A 13,756-nucleotide genomic window follows, 5' to 3' on the forward strand; every position below is an offset into this window, starting at 1 on the left:
TTCACACCACCCCGGCCTAGCAGTCAGCAAGTCCTGTTAACTCTGACTGTTCAGCAACCTCCGCTCACTCTCTCCACTTAAGCTCCTGCTCTACAATCTTCCCTTGAGCCCTCTTTTCTTTCTTGGATTGTTTCCAGCAGCATTCTAACAGCTCACCTGGCCCTCTGATGACTCGAACCACTACAATGTAAAAGAATGATCTTTCCATACTGCAAATTGATTATCTTCTAGCCTTAGTTTGAGATCCTTCCTTATTTATTATCTTTTATGCAGACTTTTCTGCCGGCCAAGCAAGGCCCATTATGATGCGACCGCAACCACCTTCTTTCACCTGGCGTCTGCCTTCCCCACAACACACCAACTCCCTCGATTTCTCTCCTGCTGTTGCCCAGCTTCCTGGGTTTACCTATGCTGCTTCCTCTACCTGGAATGTCCTATCCTTGCTTTGTCTTGCTGTACAGCTGCCTCAGAGCAGGGAGTTATACTGCATTTTTCTTTTCTTTTCGTATTTATCCATTTATTTACATCTATCAAGTTCTCCCTAACAGATCGGAAGACCTTTCGCGACACTGCCATGTCTTACTCTGTCTCCCTACTGCCCCTGCCTGTGCCTAGCACAAAAGAAATGTGCAGCAGTAACTTTTCACTGCCCGCATGGATGGATGGAGGAGAGGTGGAAAATAAATGAGTGGCTGACCTGTTCTAACTCTGTAGGCATGCTTCAGCATCATGGAAATCATATTACTGAGATCTGCAAGACTAGGCTATTGTGAAAGACTAGGCTATTCCACAATATTCATAAAACATACCGTGCTAAATAAAACATAACAAAATGTCTGTTGAAATGTGCGCCTGGGGTTACACACAAAAAAAGAAATTCCTACTTCGGAAGCAAATAAAGAGCTGGAGGCTATTTAGAGGAGTGGCTATGACTTTAACTGATTTAAAAATAATTAACATAACCTGAAATAGTAATGTTCACCTTGAAAGGACTTAATTTCAAGGCAATATTGCTACAAATTTCTTTTGTTTCCAGAGTAAAGCTTAACCAGCTACTGCTGACAGTTGGTGTGGTCCCTCCTGGCACCCCAGGAGAGAGGCCTATTAGGCTGCTGGTATCTGGAGGTGCCAACTCAGTGCTCTCTGCCCCCTGGGTCTTTCCACAACCTACCGACAACACTGCCTTGAACTGGGGACTTTCCCCCTGAGCCAGCTAGCCTTACTCTGGACTTTGATCCCAAGAGCTGGCGCCTCACCCTTTCCCACTCCCCATCCAGCACCGCAGCCCCCACGCATTTGGGGTTCATACTGTCCTCTACTTCATCATTCTTTTTAAAAGATTTTATTTATTTGAGAGAGACAGAGAGGAAGAGAGAGAGAGAGAGAGAGCAAGAGAGAGAGAGAGAGAGAGCACACAAACAGGCAGAGGGGCAGAGAGAAACAGATTCACTGCCGAACAGGGAGCCCGATGCAAGGCTAGATTCCAGGACTCCGGGATCTCAACCTGAGCCAAAGACAGACGCTTAACTGACTGAGCTACCCGGGCGCCCCTACGTTCATCCTTCTTTGACATAATGCCTTATGCTGACCTTTTTAATTCTCAATTAAATTAAATTCTCTGCTTTCAATCCTTAATCCAATCTATTTCTCACATATTTTGTTTTTCACCTTGTAGCCTTCTGTTTTAATGCAGATTTCTACTTCTTCTGTTCTCAGTGATTATTTTTACTCCCTTTGATCTTTTTAACCTCAATTTACTCACTTTTTAAATGTAACATTTTATTGGACTCTTGATTACTTTTATTTTTCCCTTTCATCCACTTCTCTAATTTCAATATTAAGTAAAGCCTGGTCCTTTATTGCTCAAGTTGTTTTCTCCCTCTTCTCCAGTCAGTCTTCCGCCCCCTCCAAAGCCATGGCCCCTCCCATCCCACAGCAAGAACTGTGCCCTCGAGGGCGGGAGCACCCAAGAAAGGTTCCTCCTGCAGCTGCCCTTTCAGCTTCCCGAAGGCTCTCAACAACCAGGAAAAAATAACCCTCACTCCAGAAGACTTGGGAGAACTACAGATTAACACTCCCTAGGGCCACAGTTCTCTCTGCCAAGAGCACATAATTTACTTCAGGGTTTCTCAACCTCAGCAATATTAACACTTTGGCCTGGATCACTGTTTGATGTGAGCGCTGTCTTGAGCACTAGATGCTTCCTGACATCCTTGGCATCTACCCACTGGATGCCAGTAGCACCCCTCCCAGGCATGGCTCAAAAGAACGTTTTCTGACATCTCTCACCATCCACACTTCAAGCAAATCGGTATGTCTTTAAAAATCCAGGGCCTCGGATCTAATACACAGTGATAGAAATCAGAAAAGTCATGCCTAGGGGAGGGAGACTGAAGCGTGGGGAGGGGATGGACTTACTGAGAAAGGGCAGCAGGGAACTTTCTGGGATGATAGAAATGATCCATGCCTCAACTGGGGTATGGGTTACAGAAGGCGTATCTACATGTGTTAAAACTCTTAACTGTAAGATCTGTACAACCTAACAACTGTGCATCTCACTGTACATAAACCGTATCTCAAAAATTCCATGCATGCCTAAGCAGCACCAAGACCATGCTGAAATATGAGTGGAATCTGGAGGCCAGGGGGGATTCCTAAGGAATCTGACCGTGGTACCAAACCAGGTGCTACTGACCTTTGCAACAGCAACCCACACAAGGAGCCTCAGTACCAGGTCCACAGGCAGACCAGCCTGACGCTCGTGCACTACCCAACATCCTGGGTGGTTCCCTTTCCTTTTTGGCATCAAATGGGGCTCCTCTTGGGAGTGACTACCGCATCCTGCCTCAGCCAGACCACGTGTTATCACAAATGGGGGTTCTGGAGGCGGGGCCCCTACCAGGTATTTAACGTAACTTGTGAGAGCTCATACTGAGTATTCAGGCCAACCCATTTGATATCAGAATTTTTTTAAAAGATTTTATTTATTTATTTGACAGAGAGAGATTACAAGTAGGCAGAGAGGCAGGCAGAGAGAGAGAGGAGGAAGCAGGCTCCCTGCTGAGCAGAGAGCCCGATGCGGGACTCGATCCCAGGACCCTGAGATCATGACCTGAGCCGAAGGCAGTGGCTTAACCCACTGAGCCACCCAGGCGCCCCAAGAAGAACATTTTTCAATCTCCTATCTCCTCCAGGAAGAAAAAAACCCCACTAATCTGGAAGTGAGAGGACTTGAAGAAAGACTTAACCAACTTCCAGGATCTGGATCACTAAATCACTTCAGCTCTGGCTTTATCATCTTTTCTCCAACGGACACTTCTGTTGGGTTGCCTTGTGTGAGACTAGAGCACAGAGGCATCCTCTCCCCAGGAGGGGTCTCCATCCATTATGGTACAACCAGACTGAAAACACCTCCTGGGGCCTTTTCTGGACCTTTTCTGATGAGAAGCTGGAACCTCTAGGCTGTGCATACCCCTGGCCTTACTGTCCCAAGAGATAGTACTTGAGAATCTTTGTTTGCAAGGTTTACTCTCTACCCAGGACAGATGGCTTGGCTCAGAAAATGGGTACAAAAGCACCTTCCAGTATGTGCTTTGGTGAGTGCTGTGAAGTGTGTAAACCTGGTGATTCATAGACCTGTACCCCTGGGGATAAAAATATATGTTTATAAAAAATAAAAAATTTAAAAAAAAAAAAAAGCACCTTCCAAGAGCGGATTAGACATGCTCTAGTTCAGATTTGATAAGTTTGGCTTGTTATAGACCAAAGTCAAGCCCACTCTGTTAAGAACTGCATCTTCAATGAGCTCTAAGCTACAGGTACAGAATAACTAGATTCAACAGCTTTGTTGCTTTAGATCCAGCCTATCCTCTGGAATGTATCCTTGAAATGTACTAGATGCCTCCCCTGGAACTCAGACAGTTGGGTCTCTAAGTAAGGACCCCAGTGTGGTGATTTCAAACTAAGGACCTCAGTGTGGTGACTGGTCTGAGGTTTTAAATACAGCTGCAAGAGACCTCAGTCACAGGGAAAACTAAAATCTGACTCAGACAAAGGTAAGTTGGTGACACTTAGCCTTACAAACCTCAAGGGGAGTACCAGCAAGTTTCCTGGCTCATGTGGCTAATCCTTCTTTCTTTCTGTCTGATTCTATTCCCCAGCAACATATCTTAAACTCTCCCTTATTAAGGTATATTCTCCAACTTAAACATTTGGATTCTTCATCTTTCAACATTTGTTTTTACATAACCCATAAAGGGTTTTCATCAACATTAGAAACTGAGCTCTAGGATTTGCAGGTGGTTGGACGGGCCTAACAAGAAGTGCCATAAATGGCATAGACCACAACCATCTTTAAGGATTTCTGCTTCTTACTCTCTTCAGTGAAGGTCATCAAGGACTGATGAGAGCAAAACAAATCTGGCTGGGAAAGCAGGGTTACAAACAATATAATAATTAGAAGAGGTCAACTATGATTTTATTGCAAAAATAAATTTGTTGTACACATACTCCACGTCAGGCACAGTGCAAAATATGCCACAACATATAAGGAGATATGGTCCTTGCCCTTACAGAGTTTCCAGGAAGCTAATGAGTTTACTCAAAAAGGCTCAGGTCACAATTTAAAAAATAAATTAAAAAGAAAAAACACGTGGGCTTGAGATTGAGTTTAGCCTTCAGCTCCAGCAGCAAAGGAGATCTTGGACACAGTTAGCCAAGATACGGATCTGGTGAGGTCATAAACACTCAGCTCATAATGGGTACCCAGAAGGCTAACCTGTCCTTGTTTTGCAAATAAACACTGTCCCAGACTCTGTAACTCCGTGATCACTTTCTGATTGTGTCCCAGTAAAACTGTCTTAAAGACAAATAAAAATCTCGAGCTAAATAAGCCATTTTCAGAATTACTCAAGCATGCTCATAAATGGTAGGGTTCAAACTCTGACAACCTGCTTTCTTTTTAAACTTTATGGAGAATCCAGTATATAGTCTCTCCCACCTTCAAGAAGGGTGACACTTTTTTCTCCCTAAATTAAAGAACTATGATCTTATTAGACCTTTCATTTAAAATATATGTCAGTTTCCTTTTGGACAAAATGTAAGCCTGACGTTGTGAGCCTGCATACAGAAGAGGTTTCAGAATCACCTGGGGAAGGTTCTTTTTTTTTTAGGAGCAGAGATCCCAACACATTTCCCCATGGTATCTGATTCAGTAAGTCTAAGGGGGGGGGGCAAGAATCTATTCCCACAATCAGCCAAATTTAGAAAACCACTATTCCACAAGCAGATGCTTGGGGAACAGTTATTCAACTTAGGTTTGTATAAACACTCAAATGTACATACTTTTTAAAAACATCTGAAAGCATGAAATGAAAATTGTCCTTAATTTAAAAATAAACAGTGACTGGCCAGCGACTAAAGAAGTTAAGTTACTGGATTTATTTACATTCAATAAAAATCTTTCCATCATAAACACAACACAATCAATACCCTCCACCCCTAATTCTCAGTCTATCACCCATCCTTCTATCTTTCTTCACTGACAAATTTACTTTAAAAATAGACTATGGTTAGGATGGAGAATATTGGATATCCATGGAGCACCCAGCTGGCTTAGTTGGAAGGGCATGTGACTCTTGATCTTGGAGCTGTGAGTTCGAGCTCTATGCTGGGTGTAGAGATTACCTAAATAAATAGTATATTTTTAAAAAGAGGAGTAGAGTCCATGATGGCAGAGGAGCAGGAGACCTTAATTTCTTCTGGTCCCAGGAATTCAGCTAGATAGTTATGAAACCATTCTGAACACCTGCCAACTTAACCCAAGATCAAAGAAAAGAATAGCTGCAACTCTACGAATAGAAAAACGACCACTTTCTGGAAGGTAGGACGTATGGAGCCCCGCAAGAAATACTGAAAGGAGTCCTCTAAGCAAAGAGAGAGCAAAAAGTAACACAGACCAGAAAGGAATAGAGACAATATACATAATAGTCATCTTACAGGCAAAACAATGGCACCAAATTCATACCTTTCAATAGTTACCCTGAATGTAAATGCGCTAAATGCCCCCAACCAAAAGACACAGGGTATCAGATTAGATTTTAAAAAAAAAAAGACCCATCAATATGCCATCTGCAAGATACTCATTTTAGACCCAAAGACACCTCCAGATTGAAAGTGAGGGGGTGGAAAACCATTTACCATGCTAATGGACATCAAAGAAAGCTGGGGTGGCAATCCTTACATCAGACAAATTAGATTTTAGACCAAAGACTGTAATAAGAGATGAGGAAGAACACTCTATTATAATTAAAGGGTCTATCCAGCAAGAAGATCTAACAATCGTAAATATTTATGCCCTTAACATGGGAGCAGCTAATTATATAAGCCAATTAACAACAAAATCAAAGAAACACATCAACAATATACAATACAATACAATAATAGCAGGGGACTTTAACAGCCCCCTTACTGCAATGGACAGACCATCTAAGCAAAAGATCAACAAGAAAATAAGGCCTTTGAATGACACACTGGATCACATGGACTTCACAGATATATTCAGAACATTCCATCCCAAAGCAAAACAATACACATTCTTCTCTAGCGCACACGGAATAGACTAGATCACATCTTGGGTCACAAATAAGGTCTCAACTGGTACCAAAAGATTGGGATCATTCCCTGCCTATTTTCGGACCATAATGCTTTGAAACTGGAACTCAATCACAAAAGGAAAGTTGGAAGGAACCCAAATACATGGAGACTAAAGAGCATCCTACTAAAGAATGAATGGGTCAACCAGGAAATTAAAGAAGAATTTAAAAAATTCATGGAAACAAATGAAAATGAAAACACAACTGTTGAAAATTTTTGGGATACAGCAAAGGCAGTCCCAAGAAGGAAGTATACAGCACTACAAGCCTTTCTCAAGAAACAAGAATGGTCCCAAATACACAACCTAACCCTACACCTAAAGGAGCTAGAGGAAGAATAGCAAATAAAACCTAAACCAAGCAGGAGAAGAGAAATAATAAAGATCAGAACAGAAATCAATGAAATAGAAACCAAAAGAACAGTAGAACAAATCAACACAACTCGGAGCTGGTTCTTTGAAAGAATTAATGATTGATAAACAATAGGCCAGACTTATCAAACAGAAAAGAGAAAGGACCTAAATAATATCATGAAAAAGAGGAGCGATTATAACCAAAACTGAAGAAGTACCAACAATTATAAGAAATTATGAGCAACTATATACCAACAAATTAGGCAATCTGGAAGAAATGGATGCATTCCTAGATACCCATAAACTACCAAATTGAAATAGGAAGGAATAGAAACCTGAACAGACCCATAACAAACAAGGAAATTGAAGCAGTAATTAAAAGACTACCAACAAACACGCCTCCAGGGCTGGATGGCTTCCCAAGGGAATTCTACCAAACATTTAAAGAAGAATTAATACCTAGTCTTCTGAAACTGTTCCAAAAAATAGAAATGGAAGGAAAACTTCCAAACTCCTTCTATGAAGCCAGCATTACCTTTATCCAAAATCAGAGAAAGACCCCACCAAAAAGACCAGTATCCCTGATGAATATGCATGTAAAAATTCTCAACAAGATACTGGCCAATAGGATCCAACAGAACATTATTCACCTCAACCACATAGGATTTATTCCTGGGCTGCAAAGTTGGTTCAACATCCACAAATCAATCAATGTAATACATTACATTAATAAAAGAAAAAACAAGAACCATATGATCCTCTCAACAGATACAGAAAAGTCATTTGGCAAAGTACAGCATCGTTTCTTGATCAAAACTCTTCAGAGTGTAGGGATAGAGGGTACACACCTCATAGTATCATCAAAGCCATCTATGAAAAACTCACAGCGAATATCATTCTCAATGGGGAAACACTGAGAGCTTTTTCCCTAAGGTCGGGAACACGGCAGAGATGTCCACTATTTCCACTGCTATTCAACATAGTACTAGAAGTCCTAGCCTCAGCAATCAGACAACAAAAAGAAATAAAAGGCATCCGAATTGGCAAAGAAGTCATCAAACTCTCACTCTCTGCAGATGATATGATACCTTAAACCCAAAACATGCCACCACAAAACTGCTAGAACTCATACAGGAATTCAGCAGTGTGGCAGGATATAAAATCAGTGCACAGGAATCAGCTGCATTACTATACACGAACAATGAGACAGAAGAGAGAAATTAAGGAGTCAATCGCATTTACAATTGTACCCCAAACCATAAGACACCTAGGAATAAATCTAACCAAAGAGGCAAAGGGTCTATACTCAGAAAATTATAGAATATTCATTAAAGAAATTGAGGAAGACATAAAGAAATGGAAAAATGTTCCATGCTCATGGATTGGAAGAACAAATATTGTGAAAATGACTATGCTACCTAGAGCAATGTACACATTCAACACAATTCCTATCAAAATACCATCAACTTTTTACAGAACTAGAACAAATAATCCTAAAATTTGTATGGAGCTAGAAAAGACCCCTAAGAGCCAAAGGAATGCTGAAAAAGAAAACCAAAGCTGGTGGCATCACAATTCCGGACTTTAAGCTCTATTACAAAGCTGTACTCATTAAGACAGTATGGTACTAGCACAAAAACAGACACGTAGATCAATGGAACAGAACAGAGAACTCAGAAATGGACCCTCAACTCTACGGCCAACTAATCTTCAACAAAGCAGGGAAGAATATCCAATGGAAAGAAGACAGTCTCTTCAATAAATGGTGTTGATAAATTTGGACAGCCACATGCAAAAGAATGAAACTGGACCATTTCCTTAAACCATACACAAAAATAAACTCAAAATGGATGAAAGACCCAATGTGAGACAGGAATCCATCATAATCCTTGAGAAGAACACAGGCAGCAACCTCTTCAACTCAGCCACAGCAACTTCTTGCTAGACACATCTCCAAAGGCAAGGGAAACAAAGGCAAAATGAACTACTAGGACTTCATCAAGACAAAAACCTCTTGCACAGCAAAGGAAACAGTCAACAAAACCAAAAGAGAACTGACAGAATGGAGAAGATATTTATAAATGGCATATCAGATAAAGGGCTAGTATCCAAAATCTATAAAGAATTTATCAAGGGCGCCTGGGTGGCTCAGTGGGTTAAGCCTTTGCTTTTGGCTCAGGTCATGATCCCAGGGTCCTGCTATCAAGGCTTGCACTGGGCTCTCTGCTCAGCAGGGAGCCTGCTCCCCTCCCCACCTCTCCTTGCCACTCTGCCTACTTGTGATCTCTCTAAATAAATAAATAAAATCTTTAAAAAAGAAAAAGAACTTATCAAACTCAACACCCAAAGAACAAATAATCCAAACAATAGGCAGAAGACATCAACAGATATTTCTGCAAAGAAGACATCCAGATGGCCAACAGAAACATGAAAAAGTGTTTGACATCACTTGGTATCAGAGAGGTACAAATCAAAACCACAATGAGATACCACCTCACATCAGTCAGAATGGCTAAAATTAACAAGATGTTGGCAAGGATGTGGAGAAAAGGGAACCCTCCTACACTGCTGGTGGGAATGCAAGCTGGTGCAGCCACTCTGCAAAACAGTATGCAGATTCCTCAAAAAACTGTAAATAGAGCTGCCCTATGACACAGCAATTGCACTCTTGGGTATGTACCCCAAAAAAACAAATGTAGTGATCCAAAAGGGCACCTGCACTCCAATGTTTATAGCAGCAATGTCTACAATAGCCAAAGTATGGGAAGAGCCCAGATGTCCAACAACAGATGAACGGATAAAGTCGTGGTGTATATCTATATACAATGGAATATTATGCAGCCATCAAAAAATGAATCTTGGGGTGCCTGGGTGGCTCGGTGGGTTAAAGCCGCTGCCTTCAGCTCGGGTCATGATTCCGGAGTCCAGGGATCAAGCCCCACATGGGGCTCCCTGCTTGGCAGGGAGCCTGCTTCCCCCTCTCTCTCTCTGCCTGCCTCTCTGCCTACTTGTGATCTCTCTGTCAAATAAATAAATAAATAAATAAAGTCTTAAAAAAAAAAAAAAAGAAATCTTCCCATTTGCAATGATGTGGATGGAACTAGAGGTTATTATGCTAAGTGAATTAAGTCAATCAGAGAAAGACAATTATTATATGATCTCACTGATATGCAGAATTTGAGAAACAAGGCAGAAGATCATAGGGAAAGAGGAAAAAATGAAACAAGACGCAACTAAAGAGAGAAACCATAAGAGACACTTCATCTCACAAAACAGAAGGTTGCTGGAGGGGAATGGGTGGAAGCAAGGGGTGGCTGGGGCATGGACACTGGGGAGAATATGTGTTGTAGTGAGTGTTGTTTGTCGCGTAAGACTGATGAATCACAGGCTTATACCCCTGAAACAAATAATACATTATATGTTAATTTTAAAAAAGATAAAGGGGATTAAGAAGTACAAACTTCTGCTATAAAACAAGTCATAGAGATGAAAAATACAACATAGGCAATATTGCCAATAATATTATATAATGTATGGTGACAGATAGTAACTACATTTATTACAGTGAGCAGTGAGTAATGTATAGAATCGCTGAATCAATGTTGTACACCTGAAACTAATAAAACGCTATATGTCAACTATACTTCAATAATAATAATAAAATAATTTCAGGCCAAAAAAAAAAAAAGAATAGTGGATACGCTTTGCAAGCTGGGGAATGACCAGGACCATGAGGGGTTCTAGAGTACTAGATATGCTAGTATGGTCAGTTTGTAAAAATTTACTTGTTATCCGTGTATTTTTCTGTATATGAAATTTCTTCTTTTTTTTTTTTAAAGATTTTATTTATTTATTTGACAGAGATCACAAGTAGGCAGAGAGGCAGGCAGAGAGAGAGAGGAGGAAGCAGGCTCCCTGCAGAGCAGAGAGCCCAATGTGGGGCTCAATCCCAGGACCCCGGGACCATGACCCAAGCGGAAGGCAGAGGCTTTAACCCACTGAGCCACCCAGGTGCCCCTGTATGTGAGATTTCAACACAAAGTTAGAATAATAGACTCTTGGGGAGCCTAGATGGCTCAGTCAGTTAATCATCTGCCTTCGGCTCAAGTCATGATCCCACGGTCCTGGGATCAAGTCCCACATGGGGAAATCCTTGCTCAGCAGGGAGCCTGCTTCTCCCTCTCCCTCTACCACTTTCCCTGCTTGTGTTCTCTTGCTCTCTAATTAATTAATTAATTAATTAATTTTTTTAAAAAAGAAAAGAAAAATAGACTCATACTTGCTTTCTCTACTTCATTCCCTCCCCCCTCGCTACTCAACATACCTAAAATCATTCTTCTGAAGGCAACCAATGGTTTCCCAGTTACTAAACTCCAATGGTCATCTGGCATCCTGGCTGCACCCCAAAACTGGTGACCCCTCTACCATCTTCATACTCTCTCTTGCTTCAGTTGCCAAGATTCTACTCTATCTAGCTCCATTGTACATGCTTTGTAGGGCATTCTTTCCCTTTCCTTTTGGGCCTTATCTTTCTCTGCCCATTTCTTGAAAGCTGGTGAGTCAGAGCAGTCCTTCACCCTCTCCCCTTCTCACTCTGGAGCAATTTCATTTGAATCTAAGTCTTTGACTTCGATCATATGCCACTTATGCCCAAATATGAATTCCCAACCCCAGCCTCTCCTAAGCCTCAGGCTTGCACATGGAACTCCCCATAGACTTCTTCACTAAGTGTTTCAAATGCTACCTCATAATGAATTTCCTTTCTCCCAAACCCTGTTTTTCTCCATTTCCCTACCTCAGTTAATGGCCCTATAAGCCACACAAAGGACAACATCAAAGCAACTCTTTAATGGAACAATGAAAACAGACTTCAAAGACAGTCAGATGTGGTTGCTGCCTCCGCCATCTAAAAAAGTGGACAAATAATTACACCACTTGTGATGAGTGCACTAACCGACAAAGGACTGGAGAAACACAGAGAAAAGAATAATGTACCACAACTGGAAATTCTGGGAAACAACTACAGGGAGAAGGCAGAATCAACAATCGAAAGTTTATGCATTTCTTTCTTTTGGCAGCCACCCAATGGACTGATGTTAAGACTTAGTGTCACTAGGACCAGCCTCTGAAAAGAGCAGTAACAGAGAAACCAAAGGTTTAGAGCGTGAGGATGATTTTTGAAACACCACAATCTTTTCAGCTATCCCATGAGTAGGTACAGTCTCTAAACACAGCAAATACAGAGCCATAAACCAAGTTTGCTGCTTTAATAATATCAAAACATTCTCACACAAGAAGTTCCCTTTTAATATCAAGGTCAGATGGGTTTTGATGATAACATACACAAAATTATTCAGTATCAAAAACTGTACAAATAAACCTAAAGCCTTAATTATTGCATTTTAGCTATTATATAACTTATCGGTCATATAATCTATACATTAAAATGTGCAGCTGTTTCCAAAGTTATTATATGAGACCATTTTTATATCTATCACTGCGGAAAATAAGCGCATGTGGGGACATTTTTACAGTAAATGTCATTTAAAATTAGATATTCTCCTATTTATAGGAAACGAGGCATAATTATATATTTTTCCTCCAAATGTTACACTGGTTCTTTGATCTTCAGTCAACCTTTTCTGCAGTAATTTCCACATGAAAACATTCTTCATTAAAAACAAAATCTTTTAATCTGATTCTTTTTGGTTAAGAGATAAAAATCTGAAACGTATTTTTTTAAAAAGCGGTCTGGGGTGCTTGGGTTGCTCATTCAGTTAAGCATCTGCCTTTGGCTCAGTCATGATCCCAGGGTCCTGGGATCAAGCCCCACATCGGGCTCCCTGCTTAGAGAGGAACCTGCTGCTCCTTTTCCCTCTGTCCCTCCCCCTGCCCCTGCTTGTGCTAAATAAATAAAATCTTTTAAAAAATTAAAAAGGTCTATGAAAACTGACAATACTTTTGAGGATATTCTTGTCCAAAAAAAAAAAAGAACACAAAATGAAAAAATAAACTATGTGAAAGAGTTTAGGGTAAAACAAAATGATGAAATCAATGAACAATTCTACCCAAATCAGGCTACACTATTGTCCTTAGGAAAGTGATTTACACCGAATTAAAAATAAAGAGAAACTAAATGAGTCCATATTTGTGAAATATCAAAAAAAAAAATGCCTTCCTGCCATAATGAGCATTCATGACCATATCTACATTTTATACAGCAATCCTTTCCCATCTGGAGAGCCACACACCAACTGGTTATCGAGGCTTTCTTTCTCTAAGAGGGTTAAAGGGATACAGACAGTGGGAACCTGAATATTATCTCCACTGTACTGTTTTGGCTTTTTAAAAGAACAGTTTATTCAGTATTACTTATATACTATTTTTAAAAAATAGTTATAGTCTCACCTCATATACCTTAAGATGGCCACTATCAAAACACCAGAAAATAGCAAATGTTATTAGCAAGAATACAGAGACAGTGGATCCCTTGTGTACTGCTAGAGGGACTGTGAAATGGTGCAACACCTAGGGAAAAGTGTGTGGAAGCTCCTCGGGGCACCTGGGTGGCTCAGATCATGATCTCAGGGTCCTGGGATCAAGCCCTGCATTGGGATCTCTGCTCAGCTGAGAGCCTGCCTCCCTCCTACCCACCGCCCTGGCCTGCTGCTCTGCCTACTTGTGATCTCTGTCAAATAAATAAATAAAATCTTTTAAAAAAAATAAGAGTGTGGAAGTTCTTCAGAAAAA

General features: G+C 40.8%; 1 protein-coding gene across 2 annotated transcripts in view; it reads right to left on the reverse strand.

Moving 5' to 3' along the window:
- The window catches only part of APOO (apolipoprotein O), a 60,450-nt gene that overhangs the window by 33,965 nt on the left and 12,729 nt on the right, over positions 1-13,756 (reverse strand). The window lies entirely within an intron of this gene.

Source organism: Mustela lutreola, chromosome X, assembly GCF_030435805.1.
Source record: "Mustela lutreola isolate mMusLut2 chromosome X, mMusLut2.pri, whole genome shotgun sequence".
Classification (NCBI taxonomy): domain Eukaryota; kingdom Metazoa; phylum Chordata; class Mammalia; order Carnivora; family Mustelidae; genus Mustela; species Mustela lutreola.